The sequence below is a fragment of the Mesoplodon bidens genome (genome assembly GCF_964165515.1).
Source record: "Mesoplodon bidens genome assembly, chromosome: 5".
Taxonomy (NCBI): domain Eukaryota; kingdom Metazoa; phylum Chordata; class Mammalia; order Artiodactyla; family Ziphiidae; genus Mesoplodon; species Mesoplodon bidens.
Window position 1 is genome coordinate 29,562,838 of NC_138161.1, and position 24,889 is coordinate 29,587,726.

The 24,889-nt window shown below is 37.8% G+C and overlaps 1 long non-coding RNA gene across 1 annotated transcript in view; it reads right to left on the reverse strand.

The window, feature by feature from the left end:
- Positions 1–24,889, reverse strand: part of LOC308618270 — a 75,094-nt gene that overhangs the window by 4,964 nt on the left and 45,241 nt on the right. The window lies entirely within an intron of this gene.

The window sequence follows — 24,889 nt, forward strand, 5'->3', positions numbered from 1 at the left end:
AATGGACTTGTATTCATAAAATACATAGAATTCTTACAACTCAACAATGTAAGAAACAACCCAATTTAAAAAATGGACAAAGGATTTGAACAGACATTTATCCAAAGAAGGTATGCAATGACCCATAAGCACATGACAACATGTTAAATATCATTGGTCTTTCGGGAAATGCAAATCAAAATCACACTCTGATACTACTTCACACTGACTGAAACGGCTAGAATAAAAAAGATAACAAATGTTGAGAATGTAGAGAAGCTAGAACTCTCATGCATTGTAGTGGGAATGTGAAATGGTGTAGCTGTTGTGGAGGACAATTTGATAGTTCTTCAAAAAGAGTTCCCATAGAGTTAAACGTAGACTTATTCCATGACTCAGTAATTTCACTCCTAGTTACATATCCAACATTGAAAAAATGCTTCCACTCTAAATTTTCAGCCCAGCCTTTCTATCTAATGACTTATTTTAAGTGTCTCACATGAATCTCCAACTCAGCCTGTTCAAAACTAAATTCATCTTTTTCATTCCAAAACCTTACCCTCTACCAGTGCTCCATCATCCATTTAGAAATCCCAAAATGACACTTAACTCTTCCCTCTCCCTTGTATTTCACATGCAATCAGTCACTCAGTCCCAACAATATTAGTATCAAAATATAACTCTCCAAGTTTATTCCTTCCCCTTCATCTCCACTTCCTCTGCCTCAGGACTTGGAATCATCTCCTTTCACAGAAACATTATCATCAGGAGTCTAACTAATCTCCACAACTCCATACTCGATCTCCTCCAATCCATTCTCCAGACTGCACTGTGAAATGCAAATCTGATTACACCACTCCCCAGTTGAAAATCCTTCCCTGGCTCTTAAGTACTTTCTGAATGAAATTCAAACATTTAGACTGATTTTTTAATTATCTGCTCCTACCTAATTCTCCAGCCTTATCATTCATCACTCTACCACTCCTACCTCATTACCCAATCCTCTGGTGATGGGAGACTACTTTCAACTTTTCCAATGTGGTTTATCTCATACCTTTTGAACTAATCCACATCCCCTCCCTATATCAACACCCACTCCTTTTACTGAAACTCTTACTCAGGCTTTGAGACTTAACTCAGATATTAACCTTCTCTGAAAGGACAACCTGCATATCCTCAGTATAAATCAAATTCCCTCCTGTGTGCTCTCATATAATACTGGGCATTCTCCTATTAAGCGAGCTATCACCCTTGCAAAATTGTCTATTTACTCTGTTAATCTGATTGCTCTCTGGAGCAAAAATTGTATCCTCAGCACTGAGTAAAGATCCAACATATAGTAAATGTGTAATAACCTAAATATACAATGGAGAAATGGTTAGCTAATTAGGGGATTTTTTTTTAGATTGTATATAACACTACTGGAATGATCCACAATTTATTATTAATCTATTAAAATTATGAAACAAAATTTATAGTTGAAGGAATGCATATACATCTGTGTATATACACACATATTTATATATATGAAATACACACATACACATTATGTACTGTATGTATGTATATACAGAAAGAACCTATACAGAAATTGAAAAAAAAAATTAACAGTCGTTCTCTAGAAAATGGGTTACAGATTTTTTTTTATTTTCCTTTTTAGACTTTTCTGTGTTTTTCTATGTGAACAGGTATTTCTTTTACAATAAGAATATTTTTTCAAAGATAAGCTTGTCTATTTTTTTCTCATTGATTCTATTTGCCACAGTTTATGAGCCAAACAGAGCACAATTCACCCTCTTATCTTTTTTATCTGTTCTCTTGTCCTGAAATAGGCACAACACCCACTGATGGGCTGGAAACTGCCAAGAAAATCAGGATTCTGGAGCTACGGGCATTGGCAGAAGTTTTGAAGGCAGGTATAGTTAATGGGGTTTCATCTTTTTTCCCCTCCTCCATTTTGTAGTCTTTAAAGTTGATACTAAAATAAAATTGATTTGTATGCAATCAAAATAGAAATAAATTGAGAGAGTAGTTTGAAATTCTCATGTTTTGAATCCCTATGATCATCATTTACAAATTATAATTAACTGCTTTTCTGTAACTTAACAAGGGAAAGAAGTTACACAGTTATTTCTTAATCAAGCACTAAATATGAGAAATTCACATTTAATCAGACTATAACAACAATGTTAAGACCCAAATGTGTATTTGAGAATAAACATTGCACTTTGGTTTAAACATTGTTTACTCAAAAATTATAATGGTTTCTTCAGAGCAGCAAAGGTTGACTGAGAAAAATGTTCCATGTGAAAGCAGTTAAAATTATGCTATAGATAACGTAAGGTTCTGGTACTATTTTAGAGTAAGAAGCACTCTTAGTTTGTAGACTATTTTCCTGATTATGTCATTAATCTGACTGAAGTATATGGGCATTGATTCTGAATGTTACAAACTGGATTATGTTGCCATTGAGAAGTCTTTCCTGTTTGCAAACTTTAGAAAGCATTAACTGTTAGTTCACTTTTCTTTTATAAAACCGTGATTCTCAAACAATTTTTGATGAGGGATAGGACAATATAAAGAAAGCAAACCAGTGCCTAACCATGCATCTATTTGTTTTGATCATCTTAAGCCATTGTCTAGTTGTCTTTAAGCCCCTCTCTGGAGATTTCCTAGGTCAGAAATACTGTTAAATTCAGATATCTCTCAAGATGTAAAGCAAATTCAGCCACAGCAGGGACATATCATCCACATGAAGATAATGAAATAGAGGAATCTAGGGAAACCTTAAAGGGGAAAATAATACACAAAGGACACTCCGAAGTTTGAGAAAAGAGGAGCTTGGAACAGAAAGAAAAGGACAATGGGCCTTGCCTCCTGATATTTAAATGAGATATTGGTATGAGTATAAACTCTACTTTATTTGCATGAGTATAAATCTATTTATTTGTATAAGTATAAACCTCAACTCATAAATATCATATGGCCTCCCTGCCTCCTCATTTCTACCTGTCCTGTGTCATTCCACCTCCTAAGCATTCCCCATCTCATCCCAAGTTAGAACATGTATTTTCCATCCTCTCCCTAGTACCACCTACTATTAGATACTTTGACTTAAATGTAAATTGGAGGATGGTGTTTTAAAATCCAACTGTACTTGGGGCAGGATGGCTAGAGTTGAGGGCCTCTGTATTTGACTTCTTTCCACTTCTCTCACCCTATACTTTGTGCTTTTGGCATGGGAGAGGCCAGGTAATTTACAGAATTCAGAGTAAAAAGTGCATTCATTTGTATATGATTGGTTCCCTTCAAACAGACCTGAGTCTACACATAAGCATAATCATTAGCTACTATAATGTGAGAGTAAGGCCATGTATCTGAAGGTAACAGCAAAAATCAACCACACAATTGTGATCAAATTTCTATGGTGCTTGATCTCACCTGTGGGTGAGAAAATTTTTCTAAGAAGCTTCTTTTAAAACATAGTTAGCTCATACAATCACTAAAATAATTTCCTAGATTAGTTTTTTAGGATAGCTATGAAGCACAAAGACTCATTAGGGAATGAAAGATAAGAAAAAAAAAATCTATCCAAGGTCCCAAAGTTCCAGGGTGGAGGCCGGTAAGTATACTGAAAGATAGCAGAATAGTCATTAGCCTCGGGTTCCAGTCCCAGTTTTGTTACTTGCCACATATGGCAAAGGACAATTCTCTGAGTTATTCTATGTCAAGAAGTCTAAAATTACTTGCAGGATACTTCATTATGATGTCATGAAGCCAAGTGAGATAATTTGAGAGTTCTCTAAAAATTGCTGAATATCATACAAATAAAGAGTATCATTACTATTCTTACAGAAATATAATAATTTAGGATTGGGTTGGCTCATGTATATTGGAAATAATGGGATTATTTATTTCAAGCAAGGCAGCTTCTTTTGTAACTTTTTAATTGAGGAATTGTACAACTCAGAAAAATGCACAAATCAATGGACAATTTGAATTATCAAAAAATGAACACACTCAGGAAATCGCCACCAAGGTCAAGAAATAGAAAGTTTCCAGCACCCTGATTTTCACTTTGTACCCATTTTGATTACCTGCTCTTCTTCTTCTTCTTCCCCAAAAGTAATCACCATACTGACATCTAATGCCATAGATTAGTTTTGCCTCCTTTTAAACTTTCTCTAAATGAAGTCATACAATATGTACTCTTTTCTATTTGACTTCCTTTGTTCACTAACTTTTGTGAGATTAATCTCTTTTATGGAACAGCAGTTTACCAATTTCATTGCTGTATAGAAGTCATTCTGTATGTACTAATTAATATATGAATATTTTCAACATATTTATACATTTTTCTAATGATGGATGGACATTAGGTTGTTTCCAGTTTGGGACTGAAAATAATACTGATATGAACATTGTCATAAATGTCTTTTGTTGTACCTGTATATGCATTTCTATTGAATGTACACTTCGAAGTGAATTTTCCAGGTTATAGGTCTTGTGTGTGTTCAAATTTAGTAGATAATGCCAGTTTCACCAGTGGTTTTATCAGTTTTCATTACTATCATCTGGTAAAGGAGTTCTAGTTGCCATGCAGCCTTGCCAACTCTTTATAACATCAGTCTTTTTCACTTTAACCATTTTGGTGAGTGTGCAGTGACAAATCATTAACATCTTTATTTGCATTTTCCTGAATAACATCATTTTCACCTGTCTTGCCAGGAGTAGAACTCCAGTTTTCTGGTATAACTGTTTCTTGTAATCACAAAGAATCAATCCATCTCTATGGGGACAACTTGTCTTCCTCCTTGGGTAAGGGATTTGAGCAGTCAAGGATTGGGTCTATGTATATTTATTGTCATATTCAGTAGGTTTTACCTTGGAAATTTGTCTCTACAAGTTTTTTAAAAAACATGGTTGGAAAAAAGAGGGGCGGAAGCAGGGAAGTATTTCAAGAAGTCTATATGTAATAAGAAAAAAAGGCATAGAGGCTCTCAAGATGGCTTACCAAAGGCTCTTGAGTTTAGCTTTCCTGCTTCCTCAAATCCCTTTTCTAATGACACAAGAAATAAAATGATAAAAATAAATCCATAACAGCACTTGAAATCTTGGTGGTATGCTACTAAAAACCAGAAAAGTGAAGAAGTCCCAGAAGGTATTATAAAACAAGTGGGACGAGATTGACAGTCAAACCTAACAAAGCTGAGGAACTATAAATCCCAGGCAGCCAAAGAGGAGCTCAAAACAGATGAGTCTTTCAAGCACCAAATCACATAAAAAATAAAAGGAGTGGAGTGTGAGAGATGGTGCTGGCCATGGGAGCTGTCCAGGTAATTAAATAAAGAATGCTTAAACGGCTATGTCAGGAATCCTTTCCACCTCCAAACTACTGAATCTCACATTTGCTCCCAAGTACAGAGATGTAGAATGAGAATTCCATGACTGGACTGAACTTCTGGGCTGGAAAATTTGAGCCTTGTACTTTGGAGAACAAGCTACACTCATTATAATGGGTGTATGCAATCCCCCAGTCAAATCTGGAGGAAAACCAGCAGAAAGAGTGATCCTTCTGAGACCATTTTTTTAAGTAAAGCTTTTTGAAGACCTGAAACTTGTAGAGGAAATAATTAAAGGACTGAAGTTCATTATGGGTGCCTCCTTTGGTGACAGGACCCATCTCTGTGCTTAAGGTGACCACAATTTCTTGCCCAAACCATGACACTTCTGAGCATGAGCAGGGACAGTGCTAATCATTTTGCTTGTTTAAAAGACTTAAACCAAGGCTGTCTAAAGTGATCATTGATATGTGGTCACACCTACCTATGCCACTCCTGTACAGAAATGGGCAGAAGTAGTGCAGTCATATTTCCTCATGTTTGATGAATGGGTCGAATATGCTTACTTACTGCTCAACCAGAAAATATGAAAATTCTGATCAAAACAAAGCAAAAAAAAGGGACAAAAACAACTTTTTTGTGATAATCAGAAAGAACTGAACATAGATATTTGGACATTAGATTATATTAAGTAATCACTGTTAATTTGGTTGGGTGTAATTGTTGTTTTTTGTTTGTTTTTTTGCGGTACGTGGGCCTCTCACTGTTGTGGCCTCTCCCGTTGCGGAGCACAGGCTCCAGATGCGCAGGCTCAGCGGCCATGGCTCACGGGCCCAACTGCTCCGCGGCATGTGGGATCCTCCCAGACCGGGGCACGAACCCGTGTCCCCTGCATCGGCAGGCAGACTCTCAACCACTGCACCACCAGGGAAGCCCTCAATTACTTTTTTTAAGTCCTCATCTGTTACACTAACATGAGGAGCATTTATAAATGAAATCAGATGAATCCTGGATTTTTTTTAATACATTCTAGTAAGAAGTTGGAGTAGTGCGAGGAAGGAGTGCATAATGGCTGAAATCAAATTGGCAATATATTAGTATTTGTTGCAGCTGCATGATGAATAATTGGAGGTTTATTGTACTATTATATCTACTTTGGTACATGTTTGAAAATTCCATAATAAAATTTTTGTGTCAACATAAGAATTATTTAAGCTTAAACTCACAAGAAAAGCAGTACATGAAAAAATTATAGCCACAAATTTTAGAAAATCAGAATGTGTGATAAATGTTTAGAAATCACAGGAAGATAAATCCTAATGTAACAGTGAACAAATCTGAAAAATAATCTAATCTGCTCATTATACACTTAAAAACATGTAACTTGGGGGACCATTTACATGTAGAAGTACACACAAATGTGGAGTAAGACAAGGAGGATTAACAGTCTATTTGAGAATCAATTAGATTTCAATACTTCTTCCATGCTGATCAGCCAAAGATCTGTGTCATTTTCACCCCTGCAGACCACCAGAGGTTTTATTGGAGTATAATGCAGAGCTTCTCAGGATTGGGAAATACCAATACCAGGCATCTGAAGCAGGTAGTCCATACTAAAAACAGAGAAACTAAGTAAAAGTTTATACATATATTGAAATTCCAAGTCCTTTCTCCCTCTCAGCTCTGAGGATGCTGGAAGCCAAGCTTATACCATCCAGACAGTGGAAGGTTTTTGTCTAGAGAATCTCAACTAGTCACAAGAAAAAAAGATCTAAATGTATTGACTTGAGATCCCCAGTGGGCTAACCTAATAAGAGCAATTTTAAATTAAACCTACAATCAAGAAGTCACAAACACACATACACAAACACATACCTATAAATAATATGCACAAACATTTCAATCAGTTTTTTAGTGCCCAATCTTTATATGTGAATATATCCCCCCAAATCACCAGACATCTGAGGACAATCTCTAACATTAAAGACAAGTCAAAACAAGCCAACATTATAAAGCAACTTGAAGAAAACAGAATCTATGCAGGGAGAGGGAAGAAAAATAATTATTAATATTTACAGAGAAAAAAGAGGAGCTATTTCATCTATGACATAAGAAATGCCATCTCCACAAAAGGAATAATCAGAGAACAAGAAAGAGATCTTTGAAATTTAAAATATTAAAGTAAAAATTAAATAAAAATGTTAACTGATAATATTTTAATAACTAGATATAAAATAGAAAAGATAAGAAAATTATAGGACTAGGAGGTCCAATATCCTCCAAATAAGAGATACCAAACCCTAACAGAGAAAAAGAAAAAAAATTAAATAAAAAATTTTTTTCAATAGAATTTCCTGAATTGAAAGATCTAAAATTCCATTTGAAGGGACCCACTGAGTGACCAACACAATGGATGAATACATAACACAAATTATATATCACAGTGAACTTTCAGAATATTAGGGATAAAGAGAAGATTCTACAAGAGTTCCAGAAGAAAAAAAGATAACATAAAATAACTAGAATAAAAATGTTTATCCTTGTCCAGGAAGTACTAGATATGAGAACATAAAAGAACAATGCATTTAAAATTCTGTGAGAAAATGATTTCCAAATGAGATTTGCTTATCTAACCAAACTATTAATAAAATAAAGATATTTTAGACATGCAAGTTATTAAACAATTTACCTCCAACGTACCATTCCTCAGGTAATCACTGGACGATATGTTCCACTAGAAGGAGGATGTAAACCAAAGAAGAAGAATATTTGGGATTAACTCAAGTGGGAGGCAAAAAGAATTCCATGAAAAAAGCTATGAAATTGATATCCAGAAAATCAATACAGATTGAAGCTGGTCAAAATGCTAAAGGAGAGATATCATCAGGAAAACGAAACTGTCACATCCTATATAAACATACAAAATAACAAAACAAGCATAATATGAACTTCAGGAAGTTTTTTTTAAAGCTTAAAAAAGGTAATCTCATATGTAATAACACATCACCAATACCCCATTGTCTTTTTTTTCCACATCCCACAAGTCATACAAAGAAAAAACAAAAACTGCATGTTATCACCTATATGTGGAATCGAAAAAATAAAACAAACTAGTGAGTATAATAAAAAAGAAACAGACACATAGATATAGAGAACAAACCAGTGGTTGCCAGTAAGGAGAGGGAAGCCGGGGAGCAGGAAGATAGGGGTAGGGAATTAAGAGGTACAAACTACTATGTATAAAATAAATGAGCTACAAAGATATATTGTGCTGCACAGACAATAAAGCCAGTATTTTACAACTATAAATGGAATATAATCTTTAAAAGTTGTGAGTCACTATATTGTACACCTGAAACTTATATAACATTATAAATCAACTATATACCTCAATTTAAAAAAAGAAAAATTCCACATCCCAATATTCTTGCAGTTAGACAGGCCATGAAACTTGTCTGGACCAATGAAATACAAGCAAGAGTGCCACAAACATAATCACTTCTGGTCTGAAGCAATGAAAAGACCCTGGATTTTCTTTTTTTTTTTTTTTTCACATCTTTATTGGACTATAAATGCTTGACAATGTTGTGTTAGTTTCTACTGTACAACAAAGTGAATCAGCTATATGTATACATATATCCCCATATCCCCTCTCTCTTGAGTCTCCCTCCCACCCTTCCTATCCCATCTCTCTAGGTCGTCACAAAGCACCGAAATGATCTCCCTGTGCTATGCAGCAGCTTCCCACTAGCCATCCATTTTACATTTGGTAGTTTATATATGTCAGTGCTACTCTCTCACTTCATCCCAGCTTCCTCTTCCCCCGCATCATGCTCTCAAGTCCATTCTCTACATCTACATCTTTACTCCTGCCCTGCCACTAGGTTCTTCAGTACCACTTTTTAAAATTCCATATATATGCATTAGCATACGGTATTTGTTTTTCTCTTTCTGACTTAATTCACTCTGTATGACAAATTCTAGGTTCATCTGCCTCACTACAAATAACTCAATTTCATTCTTTTTTATGGCTGAGTAATATTCCATTGTATATATGCACCACATCTTCTTTATCCATTCATCTATTGATGGATATTTAGGTTATTTCCATGTCCTGGCTATTGTGAACAGTGCTGCAGTGAACATTGTGGTACATGTAACTTTTTGAATTATGGTTTTCTCAGGGTATATGCCCAGTAGTGGGATTGCTGGGTCATATGATAGTTCTATATTTATTTTTTTAAAGAACCTCCATACTGTTCTCCATAGTGGCTGTATCAATTTACATTCCCACCAAGAGTGCAGGAGGGTTCCCTTTTCTCCACACTCTCTCCAGCATTTATTGTTTATAGATTTTTTGATGATGGCCATTCTGATCAGTGTGATTTTTTGATGATGGCCATTCTGATCAGTGTGAGGTGATACCTCATTGTGGTTTTGATTTGCATTTCTCTAATGATCAGTGATGTTGAGCATCTTTTAATGTATGTGTTGGCCATCTGTATGTCTTCTTTGGAGAAATATCTATTTAGGTCTTCTGCCCATTTTTGGATTGGGTTGTGATATTGAGGTGCATGAACTGCTTGTAAATTTTGGAGATTAATCCTTTGTCAGTTGCTTCATTTGCAAATATTTTCTCCCATTCTGAGGGTTGTCTTTTAGTCTTGTTTATGGTTTCCTTTGCTGTGCAAAAGCATTTAAGTTTCATTAGGTCCCATGTGTTTATTTTTGTCTTTATTTCCATTTCTCTAGGAGGTGGGTCAAAAAGGATCTTGCTGTGATTTATGTCACAGTGTTCTGCCTATGTTTTCCTCTAAGAGTTTTATAGTGTCTGGCATTACATTTAGGTTTTTAATCCATTTTGAGTTTACTTTTGTGTATGGTGTTAGGGTGTGTTCTAATTTCATTCTTTTACATGTAGCTGTCCAGTTTTCTCAGCACCACTTATTGAAGAGGCTGTCTTTTCCATTTTATATTCTTGCTTCCTTTGTCAAAGATAAGGTGACCATATGTGCATGGGTTTATCTCGGATTTCTATCCTATTCCATTGATGTATATTTCTGTTTTTGTGCCAGTACCATACTGTCTTGATTACTGTAGCTTCAGACTATCACTGTAGTATAGTCTGAAGTCAGGGAGGCTGATTCCTCCAGCTCTGTTTTTCTTTCTCAAGGTTGCTTTGGCTATTCGGGGTCTTTTGTGTTTCCATACAAATTGTGAAATTTTTTGTTCTAGTTCTGTGAAAAATGCCATTGGTAATTTGATAGGGATTGCACTGAATCTGTAGATTGCTTCGGGTAAAATAGTCATTTTCACAATATTGATTCTCCCAATCCAGGAGCATGGTGTATCTCTCCATCTGTTTATGCTAACTTTGATTTCTTTCATCAGTGTTTTATTGTTTTCTGAGCACAGGTCTTTTGCCTCCTTAGGTAGGTTTATTCCTAGGTATTTTATTCTTTTTGTTGCAATGGTAAATGGGAATGTTTCCTTAATTTCTCTTTCTGATCTTTCATTGTTAGTGTATAGGAATGCAAGAGATTTCTGTACATTAATTTTGTATCATACAACCTTACCAAATTCATTGACTAGTTCTAGTAGTTTTCTGGTGGTATCTTTAGGATTTTCTATGTATAGTATCACATCATTGCAAACAGTGACAGTTTTACTTCTTCTTTTCAAATTTGTATTCCTTTTATTTCTTTTTCATCTCTGATTGCTGTGACTAGGACTTCCAATACTATGTTGAATAATAGTGGCAAGAGTGGACATCCTTGTCATGTTCCTGATCTTAGAGGAAATGGTTTCAGTTTCTCACCATTGGGAACGATGTTGGCTGTGGGTTTGTCATATATGGCCTTTATATGTTGAGCTAAGTTCCCTCTATGCCTACTTTCTGGAGGGTTTTTATAATAAATCGGCGTTGATTTTTTTCAAAAGCTTTTGCTGCATCTATTGAGATGATCATATGGTTTTTGTCCATGAATTTGTTAGTATGGTGTATCACATTGATTTATTTGCATATATTGAAGAATCCTTGCATTTCTGGGATAAACCCCACTTGATCATGGTGTATGATCCTTTTAATGTGCTGTTGGATTCTGTTTGCTAGTATTTTGTTGAGGATTTTTGCATCTATACTCATCAGTGATATTGGTCTATAATTTTCTTTTTTTGTGACATCTTTGTCTGGTTTTGGTATCGGGGAGATGGTGGCCTTGTAGAATGAGTTTGGAAGTGTTCCTCTCTCTACAATTTTTTGGAAGAGTTTGACAAGGATGGGTGTTAGCTCTTCTCTATATGTTCGAAGGAATTCACCTGTGAAGCCATCTGGTCCTGGACTTTTGTTTGTTGGAAAATTTTAAAATACAGTTTCAATTTCACTACCTATGATTAGTTTGTATATATTTTCTAATTCTTCCTGGTTCAGTCTTGGAAGGTAGTAGTTTTCCAAGAATTTCCCCATTTCTTCCAGGTTGTCCATTTTATTTGCATATAGTTGCCTGTAGTAGTCTTCTATGATCTTTTGTATTTCTGCAGTGTCAGTTGTAATCTCTCCTTTTTCTTTTCTAATTTTATTGATTTGAGTCCTCTCCCTTTTTTTCTTGATGACTCCAGCTAACCATTTATCAATTTTGTTTATCTTCTCAAAGAACCAGTTTTTAGTTTTATTAATCTTTGCTATTGTTTTCTTTGTTTCTATTTCATTTGTTTTTGCTCTGATCTTTATGATTTCTTTCCTTCTACTAACTGGGTTTTCTTTGTTCTTCTTTTTCTACTTGCTTTAGGTGTAAGGTTAGATTGTTTGAGATTTCTCTTGTTTCTTGACGTGAGCTTGAATTGCTATGACCCTCCCTCTTAGAACTGCTTTTGCAGCATCCCATAGGTTTTGAATCATCTTTTTTTCATTGTCATTTGTTTCTAGGTATTTTTTGATTTCTTCAGTGATCTCTTGGTTATTTAGCAGTGCAGTGTTTAGCCTCCATATATTTGTGTTTTTTACTGTTTTTTTCCTGTAATTGATTTCTAATCTCATAGCATTGTGGTCAGAAAAGATGCTGATAGAATTTCAATTTTCTTCAATTTTCCAAGGCTTGATTTGTGGCCCAAGATGTGATCTATTCTGGAGAACATTTCGTGTGCACTTAAGAAGAAAGTGAATTCTTCTGTTTTCGGGTGGAATGTCCTAAAAATATCAGTTAAGTCTATCAGGTCTATTTTGTCGTTTAAAGCTTGTGTTTCCTTATTTATTTTATGTCTGGATGATCTGTCTATTGATGTAAGTGAGGTGTTAAAGTCCCCTACTACTATTGTGTTACTGTCAATTTCTCCTTTTTTTTTTTTTTTTTTTTTTGCAGTATGTGGGCCTCTCACTGTTGTGGCCTCTCCCGTTGCAGAGCACAGGCTCCGGACGTGCAGGCTCAGAGGCCATGGCTCATGGGCCCAGCCACTCCGCGGCATGTGGGATCCTCCCAGACCGGGGCACGAACCCATGTCCCCTGTATCGGCATGTAGACCCCCAACCACTGCACCGCCAGGGAAGCCCCAATTTCTCCTTTTATGGCTGTTAGCATTTGCCTTTTGTATTGAGGTGCTCCTATGTTGGGTACATAAATATTTATAATTGTTATATTTTCTTCTTGGATTGATCCCTTGATCATTATGTAGTGTCCTTCCTTATATCTGGTAACAGTCTTTATTTTAAAGTCTATTTTATCTGATATGAGTATTGCTATTCCAGCTTTCTTGTCATTTCCATTTGCATGCAATATCTTTTTCCATCCCCTCACTTTCAGTCTGTATGTGTCCCTAGGTCTGAAATGGGTTTCTTGTAGACAGCATATATACAGGTCTTATTTTTGTATCCATTCAGTCACTCTGTGTCTTTTGGTTGGAGCATTTAATCCATTTACATTCAAGGTGATTATTGATATGTATGTTCCAAATACCATTTTCTTAATTGATTTGGGTTTGTTCTTGTGGGTCTTTTCCTTCTCTTGTGTTTCCCGCTTAGAGAAATTCCTGTAGCATTTGGTGGTGCTGAATCCTCATAGCTTTTGCTTGTCTGTTAAGCTTTTGATTTCTCTATTGAATCTGAATGAGATCCTTGCCAAATAGAGTAATCTTGGTTGTAGGTTTTTCCCTTTCATCATTTTAAATATGTCTTGCCAGTACCTTCTGGCTTGCAGAGTTTCTGCTGAAAGATCAGCTGTTAACCTTATGGGGATTCCCTTGTATGTTATTTGTTGCTTTTCCCTTGCTGCTTTTAATACTTTTTCTTTGTATTTAATTTTTGATAGTTTGATTAATGTGTGTCTTGGTTGTTTCTCTTTGGGTTTATCCTGTATTTGACTCTCTGTGCTTCATTGATTTGATTGACTATTTCCTTTCCCATGTTAGGGAAGTTTTCGACTATAATCTCTTCATGTATTTTCTCAGACCCTTTCTTTTTCTCTTCTTTTCTGGGACCCCTATAATTCTAATGTTGGTGTGTTTAATGTTGTCCCAGAAGTCTCTGAGACTGTCCTCAATTATTTTCATTCTTTTTTCTTTATTCTGCTCTGTGGTAGTTATTTCCACTATTTTATCTTCCAGGTCACTTATCTGTCCTTCTGCCCCAGTTATTCTGCTACTGATTCCTTCTAGAGTATTTTTATTTTCAGTTATTGTGTTGTTCATCACTGTTTGTTTGCTCTTTAGTTCTCCTCCATTCTTATTAAATGTTTCTTGTATTTTCTTTATTCTGTTTCTGAGATATTGGATCATCTTTACTATCATTACTCTGAATTCTTTTTCAGGTAAGCTGTGTATTTCATCTTCATTTATTTGGTATTGTAGGTTTTTACCTTGCTCCTTTGTCTGTAAAATATTTTTTTGTCGTTTCATTTTTTTTTTGATGGGTGGGGCTGTATTCCTGTGTTACTGGTTGTTTGGTCTGAGGTGTCCAGTACTGGAGTTTGCAGGCAGTGGATAGAGCCAGGTCCTTGTGCCAAGATGAGGACCTCTGGGTGGCCTCACTCCAATTAATATTCCCTGGGGTCTGAGGTTTTCTGTTAGTCCAGCAGTTTGGACTCAGAGCTCCCACCATGGGAGCTTGGGCCTGACCTCCAGCCTGGGAACCAAGATCCTGCAAGCCATGTGATGAGGCAAAAAAAAAAAAAAAAGGAGCAGTACAATAACAAAGAATAAAAAACAAAATAAAATTTGAAAGATAAAAAATATGCTAGGAAAAATAAAAATATAATTAAAACAACTGCAACAAGGTAAAAACAAAACCATTACAGAAAAAAGAAAAAAGAAAAGGGGCAGGAGGGGAACAAGCCAAAAGGAGCAGAACGATAACAAAACATAAAGAATAAAATAAAATTAGAAAAATAAAAATTTAGTAGAAAAAATAAAACTATAAATGAATCAACAACAATGAATCAACAACAAGGCTAAACAGAACCCCAGTCTAAAAGAGGAAAAAAGAAAAAAAAAAAATCCTTGGCCATGGGGGCAGAGTTTAGGCAGAGATGGAACTTAGGCAGGGGTAGGGTTTAGGGTGGGGCAGAGCCTAAGGGGGTGGCAGCATGATGTTCGAGCGTGAGGTGGGGCCTACGTTCAGGACCCACTCAGCCAGGACAGGACTTGGGGGTGGGGCCGAGGCAGCGACCTTCAAACTTGGGCTGGGGCCTCTGCTAAGGACCTGTCCAGAAGTGGAGACACAGCATGAACAACGGGGGCCTCTGGAGTGTGGAGTTCAGGAGTTTGGAGGTGAGGACCTGGGTGAGGGTGGGTGGATGGGGTTTAGGCCTAGCACGGTTGGAGGGGGTCTCAGAGGGGCTTTCCGATTGTAGAGGTGGGGCCCTGGGGTGGGGATTGTAGGGGCAGGACTTAGGCTCTGTGTAGTAGGAGGGAGGCTCTGAGGGCAGAGGATTAGGCCCAGGAACCCAACAGGCTCCCTGGTGCCTAAGTGGACAGGGTAAGCGGTGGCCGCATTCCCTTCCATTCATCCACATCCCCGCCCCCACATCTCCCATAGGGTCTACCCCGTCCCTGTTGGACCCCTAAAAGTGGGTGGTCCCACTGGGTGTAGGAACTCCTGCCCTCCCCCAGCCGTCCCTGAGGGGTGCCGGTCCTGGAGGTCCAGGCTTTACTTTTGCTCCCCCTTCCCTCCCTTCCACTCCCTCAGGACCCATATGGCTGGAGGGGGCCTAGCTGGGCAGAGGATCAGGCCCGGGATCTCAGCAGGGAAGTAGTCAGGGAAATCTGGCCATGCTCCCTTTTGATCCTCTGCCCTCCCAATGGTCCTGCAGTTTCCCCCTTCGGGCGTGGGATCCCTTCCCCTCCCCCAGCCACCCCTGAGGGGCACCAGTCCTGTCCCGCTTCCACTTCTCTCCCTTCACTCCCCACATGCCCCACATCCTACCCAGTCGCTGGGGGTTCCTCCTGTCCCCTTAGGTGTCCGTGGTCCCCCACTGGTGCCTGGTAGGTGCCTTAGTTTGCCCCTGGATTTTCTACTCCATTCTCTCTCCTTTGCCTTAGATTGTTAACTGAGCTGGTACAGCCACAAAATGAGAACATTGTGGACTGCTGGGCCAGTGCATAAAGGACAACTGCCCAGGAGAGTCACTTAATGCTGGAGTGGACTTTGCATGAGCAAAAACCACTGGGATTCTGGCGTTGTTCATTACTGGGAAATGAACAGGTGTGAATACATGTTCATCATAATAAAAAACAGTCATTATTGTACTATCCAAAAATATAAATATATGGCAGGGATAGGAAATGTGTTTTTTGAGAGCGCTGTGTGGGGTGCAGGAGCTAGGTGGAGAAGTTGGATGTCAAAGAGAACAAAAGTCTCCTTTTCCACAGTGGAAAGTCAATGAATAGTGCCTAAAATTAAAAAAAAAAAAAAAAGTAATAGAAGTATGTCTTCTCTTCAGCTTTGGACCTTACTTTCTTTTTTTTGCGACAAAGGAAAAGCCCCTCTGGATAAGCACATCAATGGAGGACATACATTGAGTTTTATTTTCATTGGTTTGAGTACAAAAGTTCAGGTCCTTGACAATGGTCAAAAGTCTTTAGTCAATTATACTTGAGTGGCTTCCCTGACACACAGTGGTGTGGAGGTGAAGAGGTAGTACATTCCCAACAACTAAATATGGGTTTCCTTATAGAACCCCCTTACCACAGGGAATTAATTCAAGGGACAATATTCATCTGACGTGAGCTGAGACAAAAAATACTCCCCTCTCCTTATTTTGGAGTTGGGACTAAAAGACCCTCAGTTTAGCATGGTTTTTTTCTGTTGTTGGTGTTTGTTTGTTTTAAGACAGCATGATCCTAGGAGCTGTGAGGTATTTATATTCCCCACGGTGCTGACCAAATAACAAGTCTGTGTGAAACATGAGAAAAGAAAACAGATGCAGAGATATGTCCCCAGCCTTTATAACACCCCAGTTTCTAGTCCTGTGAAGCACATCTTCTTATATATGTAAACTAATTCAATTCTTTTCCATACTTGGAGCCACAGAGTTGTGACTGTTAAAACTATGCTTATCAACTAGGACCTAAAAAGGCAGCTTAATTCTCTCCTTTGCACCTAAAAATACACATTCTTTAGGTAGTTAGAGGGAAAGACCTCGTGCAAATACTCTCCTTTGCCTAGACACTTACGTTTCTCTGACAGCTGGGCACATTTTATAATTGGCCTCTGGTCCTTCTTTAGAGGGCACAGAAAACTTTGTTTAGGGAGCAGTGTGGAACTAACGGAAGAATTAGAATCTTGAACTGGATGATTTCACCAGTGTCTCCTGCTTCCCTGTAGGCCACTTATTCACAACACAGAGTTTTACAGGACATGGAAAAAAAAACAAAAAACAAAAAACACCATCCCTCTCTGACATTTATATTTTTTAGTAGAGGAGACTAACATTAATTATCTGTTTCCCCACCTCTAGAAACTGCTGAAATCCTTTTGCTGACAGTGTCAGCCTGGGTTTATAGCATCCCACTCTCCTGGAAGACAGAAGGAACATCAAATGCATTATACTACCAAGGGGACATAAGCTAATAAAGAAAAATGATTAATCGATATTTGTGTACAACACACTGAAACAAAGAGGGTCTGCATTAGCTCCAGAGTGTAAACCATTTTGTAGAAAGAGCACTTTTGAATCCACTTCGTCATTCTTGATTTAGCAAATGTGAGCTTTTCTTCTTTCTCAGCTAACAGCCAAAATAATTAACACAGAGTTTACATGAACTGGGAAAGTGCTGTGTTGAGAAAAAAAGAGAAATTGTACAAGCCCTGTGGCCAAGCAGCTTGCTGCCAGAAATAGAACTGTGAACATCAGTCTGATGGAAATGCTGCTATGTGGAGTAAAGGTGACTGAGCCTTGGAAATCAGCTCAGTATTTCCCATATTCACACCCTGGGTGAGGTTCTCTGAGTAGCCCATCAGCAGAAGTAAGGTGGATAGGACCAGCTTTTCATTAAAAATCTTAGGTGAAATAAATTAGTTATTTAAATCAACATTAAGGAGTACAGTAAAACAGAAAAAAAAGACTTAAAGTACTTCATTTGACACTGTCCATTCTAAATTCATAACACAGCTAAGTATTTTAAGCTTGCTATACTTCTGCATTTTGAACTAAAACGGACCCATAAGATCACATGGCTCCACATTCTTGCTTTAAATGGCAGAGGAAGAGGATGCTTGTAAAGGTTAAGTACAGGTCCAATTTAAGTAGCTAGTGAGGAGCAGGAGAGAGTATCAACACTAGTCCTACTGGCTCCTAATTAGTGCTCCCTCCACCAGACGGTACTTCAAGTAAAATCTGTAAGAGTCCCAGCATGCTAATGGGAATTAATGTCACACATGAGGAGACTGGTGGTCTCTGGGGAATATCGACTTCCCACTTGTTAGAAGACAATTTTTCGTTTCCAAAGAGGCAATGATGGCCTTCTTTTTGAAAGTAATTCAAAGGTGCAAACGTGTAAACTTCGAGCAAAGCACTAAGGCAAGTGTATTGCCTAAGCAGGAAAAAGAAAGGACACGAGCAAAATCAGGTGATTTTATGTACAAATTTTATCCTCTGGAGTGTAAATATCTTGATGACCCTTAAAAAAAAAATCAGTCTTCTTGTCACCACAATTGAACTGCAACTCCATTACAGAATCAATACTTCTGCTAGCAAATATCCCTTCTGAAAACAGCCTTGCAACACAAATTAAAACAGTTTGGGGAGGGAGGAGTGGTAATTCTGGGAAACTTGGGGAAAATAATGACCTCAAAATGGAATTCATTTAATAGACCGAACCGGGACTGCGTGGGTTGGGGTGTGGCTTGAAGGGGGTGGGGATGGCTTACATTATGATGAAATTTTTAATAAAAGCAGGACATAAACATTTTGGTTTCAAGACAGAGGATACGATGATCAAATGGATCTTTTCTCCAAATAAATACCGTTATGTTACATTTTCACGGTCAATAGTGCTCCATTTGTAGGTGCCACGCGTCTCAAAAACCAATTTTGCTTATCTGTTTTCTCCTCCTTACACATATCTCAAAAGCTGTAACAGATTCAGGGAAATAGATGACCCAGTCACAAATGCTCACTTCTCCAGGGACTTGCCTTTAAATTGACCTTGAGCTTCCAAAACCAAAAAGAGCATTTATGTACCTCAGGAAAGTATTAAATCTGGAAAAACATAAATAAAAAGCAAGGCAGGATAGGCAGAGTTGGACAAAACAAAAAGACTCAGTTAGACAGCCAAACCAGTAGATAAGAATGCACAACCCCCACTGAGTTGCTGATTCGTTATGGGGAGTAAGTGATTACAGGAAACGTCTGTTTAGATTAATGTCACACACTCATCAGTCTTTTACAAGAAATTTTAAAATGTGGACGTGGCCAACTTTTTATGTGTCTTTTTATTTCTGTCCTTTTCATATGGAAGATTTTGTTGGTGTTGCAGTGCGAGAGAAAAGAAGAGCCTGAGGTTCAGCCCAGCAGTGGATGCATCAAGGAAAATCTGATTGTTTACTAATGAATTTTAATGTACTTAGATAGCACCTTTTTTCTAAGTCCTTGGCCTCTCGAGAGGAAACACACAACTGGGTGGTGATATTAGTGGGATTATTGGCTACGGTGAACAAACTGAAACTGAGCTCTGTGTGACTTGTGGCATAAATAAAAACCAGTGCTGTCACGGGAGGGAAGTTCCCACAGTTAATGCTCAGTGGTCTGTGTAGGGTGCACCAGTTTTTAAAACGCCAACTGCCACCTACTGATGAGGACTATTTTAAGAAGTATGAAAAGGTAAAGAAAAAGCAAGGCTAAAGTTCGATTTTGCTATGACAATCTGAAATGAACATATAACCACACTTTTTGAAAGGTATAACGGGATATAATAATTATAGCTTAGACTTATCTAGTGCTTTCCAGGTGCTGTGGATGGTGTGGCAGGTTAAAGATGGCTACAAGTTCTGTGACATATCTGGAAAAGTGGGCTCTATCCTGAATCTGAGTTGGTTCTTTGATAACTTTGACTACTTGAATATGGCGAAAGCACCTCTGTGTTAGTTTCTGGACCCAGGCTCTAAGGAGACATCAGGTGCTGTTTCCTCTTTCTTAGAACACTCTCTCTGGGAGCCCTGAGCCTCCACATAAGAAATCTAATTATCCTGCAAGACTAAATCTAAAGACATAACATAGGAGCTCTGTTCTATGAGTCCAGACTTCCACTCATCCCACCACATGACAGACATGTGAGGGAAGAAGCCACTTGGAACCCTCACTCCCCGCTCCTGCACTTTTCCTGACTAGCTCATCCACCAGCTAGAAACCACCAAGTGACTTCAGCTGATGAGTCAGCAGAATAACGTAGAAGAATTACCTCACAGAGATCTGCCCATGTTCCTGACCCACAAAACTGGGAGATATCACAAAATGGTTGTTTTTCAAAAGCACTAAGTACTGACGTGAACATAATATACAAGGTCTTTACATTTGTTAACCTATTTAATCCTCATAACAGGCTAATCATCTAGGGAATACTATTTGCCCAATTTAATTTAATTTTATTTTATTTTATTTAATTTTATTTAATTTTATTATTTTTTTGTGTGTGTGGTACGCGGGCCTCTCACTGTTGTGGTCTCTCCCGTTGCGGAGCACAGTCTCCGGACGCACAGGCTCAGCGGCCATGGCTCACGGGCCCAGCCGCTCCGCGGCATGCGGGATCTTCCTGGACCAGGGCACGAACCCGTGTTCCCTGCATCGGCAAGCGGACTCTCAATCACTGCGCCACCAGGGAAGCCCTATTTGCCCAATTTTAGAGATAAACCTGAAAAAACTAATTTATGAGATTAAGTAACTTGCCCATAACCACATTGCTAGTAAAGGGCAGAGCAAGGATTCAAGTTCAAGCAGTCTGATGCCAGAATCTATACTCTTAGACATGATATTTTCTCCCTCTATCCTTAAAAAATTAAATAAAATTACCAATCAATAAATATTCATGAAGTGCTTTGAAATATTGTAAAGTACTCTGTTAGGTGTAAAGTACTCTGTTAGGTGTAATATGTCATATGTACTCTGTTAGGTGTAATATGACATCTGTATAGCAATCCAAGTTAATAAAAGAGACACATTCTCTGATGCCCAGTTCAAAATAAACTGCCTTCCTTAATCTATCCCCCTCCTTTCCAGTTGTTTCTATCATATCCTTTATAACTTAACCCTATCTAAAATAATCTTATTCAGTTGCTTATTGCCTCTCTCCCCTTTTGGAACTTAAGCTCAGTGGAGCTGGTATGGTATGGCTTGAAAACCCTTATACTGTTAGATTTATTTTATTGAGTAAAAATTATGAACTAAGTGTTGAATAAATTCTCTCACCCACTTTAGGCTAGGTTCTTAGCTCTAAAAACCTAAAGGTATTCAGACTAACATACAGAAATGTTGAAGAAAATGGCCCAGAAGAAGTCTCAAGGGTCATTTCTCCCCTTTCCAGGAAAAGCATTTTAGCTAGAGCAAATGTTCTTAATGTAAGATAAGTAGGTAAGATTCATATAGCTTATAAGTCCTTTAAAATGGTACCAGAAACATAGGTATATGAATGTGTGTGCATTCATCTTGGGAAAGGGGCCATACTTTTATCATATTATCAAAAGAATCCTAAATTCAAAAGTATAAAGAGCTGTTTTTTTTTTAAAGAAATGTTTCTCACTTTTTTCACTGCCATCGATCAAGAAATACATTTTTCATAAGGATCCAGTATGTGGGCTTGCACACACACAGAGAAAAAAAGATGGAAGCAAAATTTTCATGAAACAATATTTTCTCCCATTTCATGCAGTGTACTCTGCTATTTTCTATTTTATTTTATCATACTTCATATTTGAAATGCTGGTCTTGACCCACAAAATTTATTTCATAACTCACTAGTGAAAAACAGTTGTTATAGTGACAGTTGAGATATTTTGTTTGTTTTTTTACCAATTTTAGCTCTTCTTATAGATGAGGTGTTAGAATCAGTTGAGAGGAGGAAGTATAGCATCTTGGCAGACATATCTGAAGGCAGATGTGAGCTTGTGAACTTCTCAATCATACTGTGTAGCAGTTAGTGCCCACTCCCCTTTGGGTAAGTTCCACATTCAGAAAATGCACTCCCATAAGTATAAGATATGGCTTTGTGAGTGTGGATATGCGTATCCATTTGCATGCTATTGGGCTTCCAGGGTTGGAGGGGCAAGGTGGAGAGGGTGAGGAGTAGATAGTTTGATCTTTCACAAAGGAAGTTCTTTGTTAGCATATCCTGTGGTGAATCTACAAGTTACCTACAGAACTTCACACAGTATCCTGTGGGTACACTGAATAGGAAGGCAGCCAGTACAGCAAAAGATCACTGCACTGTGAATCAAAAGAAGTGGGTGGAGTCTTAGTTCTACCACTTGGGCAAGTTACACAAACTCTTTGAGCTTCAACCCCTTATTCTCTACAATGATAAAAATAAAGGAACTCTGTTTACCTAAAAAGATTATGTCAAAGAGCAAACAAAACAATGACTGGAGCTAGGGATTTTCTATTATTTTCTCCTGAAACTAGTTCCCACGAGTTGAGAATAATTTCAATTAATCTTGTAGTTATTGGCAAAAAATCCATATTCATTCTATAAATGTCTTTTTTCAGACTAAACATAATTGTACAACCTCCTTAATCTATATTTTAAACATTTTACTTCCTGACTGCTGACTCTTTTTCTTATAGCTCACTCACTCCATCTTCTCAACAGAAGAAGGACTTTAATTTCCTCAAAATCTTACTAGCAAGGAGCAGCACCCTGGGATGGTGAGAAGTAGAGTTGAATAAGAGGGAATACAGGCAGTGGAAAAGAGAATTAATGACATAGAGGCAGATTTGGTATGGCAGAAAAATTTGGACTTTGGAGTCAGAAAGCCCATTGTTTGAACCTCAGACACCTTAATTCACTATTTATGTGTTACGGACTGAATTGTGCCGCCTTGCACCAAAAAGTTTTATGTTGACATCATATGTGACTGTATTTGGAGATAGGGGCTTTAAAGAGATAATTAAATAAAAATGAGGCCATTAGGGTGGACCCTAGTCCAATATGACTGGTGTCCTTATAAGAAGAGGAGATTAGGACACAGACACTTGCAGAGGAAAGACCTTGTGAAGACACAGGGAGAACACAGTCGTCTACAAGCCAAGGAGAAAGGCCTCCAAAGTCTTAAGAAGCACTTCTGAAATGTTTTGCTTTGTTTTTAACAAATGTTAAGTGATTCTGGATTTACAGTGAAAAATCACAGGTCTAGGTCTGCATAAAAATCAGCAAGGGTTTGAGACAAAATCTATCCATATAGATGAAAGGACCATGGCTATGACACAGATATATACAGATATAGATATAAAAACTGCTATGAGGGAGAGATGTAGATACATACATACATACATATATATATATATATATAGCTATAAACATTGCTATGAGAACAGAAGAACCTACTTTAGATGGATGAGTTGAGGAAACTACAAGGGCAATGTTTTAGCAGAGACCTAAGTGACGAGTAGGAGTAGCCAGGCAGATTCTGAAGGAGTGCTTCAGGCAGCCTGGGTAGAAACAGCACATTTGAAGGTGAGACGAGTATGCATGTTCTAGAAGAGAAAGACTGTCATGAGCCTGGATGGCATGAGCAAGGAGAGGGTGGTAAAGATGAGCTGGAGAAGCAGGTGGACTCAGAACAGGCCGGGTGTGAGGGGTCAGCTTCCACAGAACTTCACAGACCAGGATTTTACAGGGGGGAGCAATGTGAATCAATACGCATTTTTAAAAGATAATTCTGGCTACTGTGTAGGTTGGATGGGAGCCAGAATGGAAAGAACTGTTATTGCAGGAAGCTAAGTGAGGGATGATAGTGCCTTGAACTAGCAGGTTAAACCCTGGATATGGAGCTAAGTGGACAGTTTGAGCTGTATCCTGGGGGTAAAGTCAGTAGGGCTGGTGATGATGTAAGTGTGAGGTGAAGGGATGGCTGACTTCCTTTTAAAATGAGGGGTAAAAAAGGATCCACTGCAAAGGCTCACGGTAAGCATTCAATAAGATAATGCATATCAGGTGCACATAGGAAGCATTCAGTGTATGTAAGTTATTATTATTACAAAGATAGATATAAGAATAAGCATTTCAAAATGATTTGCAGTCATTCTAAATTGCCCAGAAAGTATCTTTATACTGGTTGGGAGTTGAAGAAAATTTAGGGGTAATAACTTGTTAATTTTGAACTATAACCTTCTCTTAGATGCACACGTCTTTGAAGATACAGTTATTTTTCACTGGTTTGGAATAACTGCCTCATAACTTCACCATATCCTGAAAACAATGCCAAGCAGGGGGAGAACAGCTTAGGTTTCTGAATGCACACTAAGGAATCAAAGAGATGACAGAGCAAAGAAGGATGAAAACTTTCATTAAAGATTTACTTCCACATAAGTAATTCAAACATCCATAAAGTGGGTACATTCCTTATGATTCAAACAAATAAACTAATTGAAGGATTGTGGTAACCCAACTTTTTGCCTTTGTATCTTGAAATCATTAATTCTGAGAAAGAGTAATGCAGTTTTCTTACATGACAAATACTTGACCTTTTGTAAAGCTGTCATTCTCTCAATGTGACTACAGGAATGACAAGAGAGATGGAGGGCCAGAGAAGCCAGTGAGTGCTATTTGCATCTTAAGAAAAGGAAAATACATATTACAAAAGTGCTATGCAGCAGACAGAAAAATAGATCTCTCCTGGTCACTCTTCTAAACCAATAGACCCCACCCCTACCTCATCACCGGAGACCTCTGGTTGTTTCCTCAATCAAAATAAATATTAAAGGGTATGTTTTTCCCCTGAGGTTTCTACAGGTGTCTTTCTACTTGTCAGTCTTGTTGTTTTTAAGGTTTCAGTAATGAGCAAAGAAGAAAGCATAGGTACTTTGGAAAAGTCCACACTCTGGTCACCATAGTGTGATAATTTTCCTCAAAGCTTCTACCAAACAGAACTA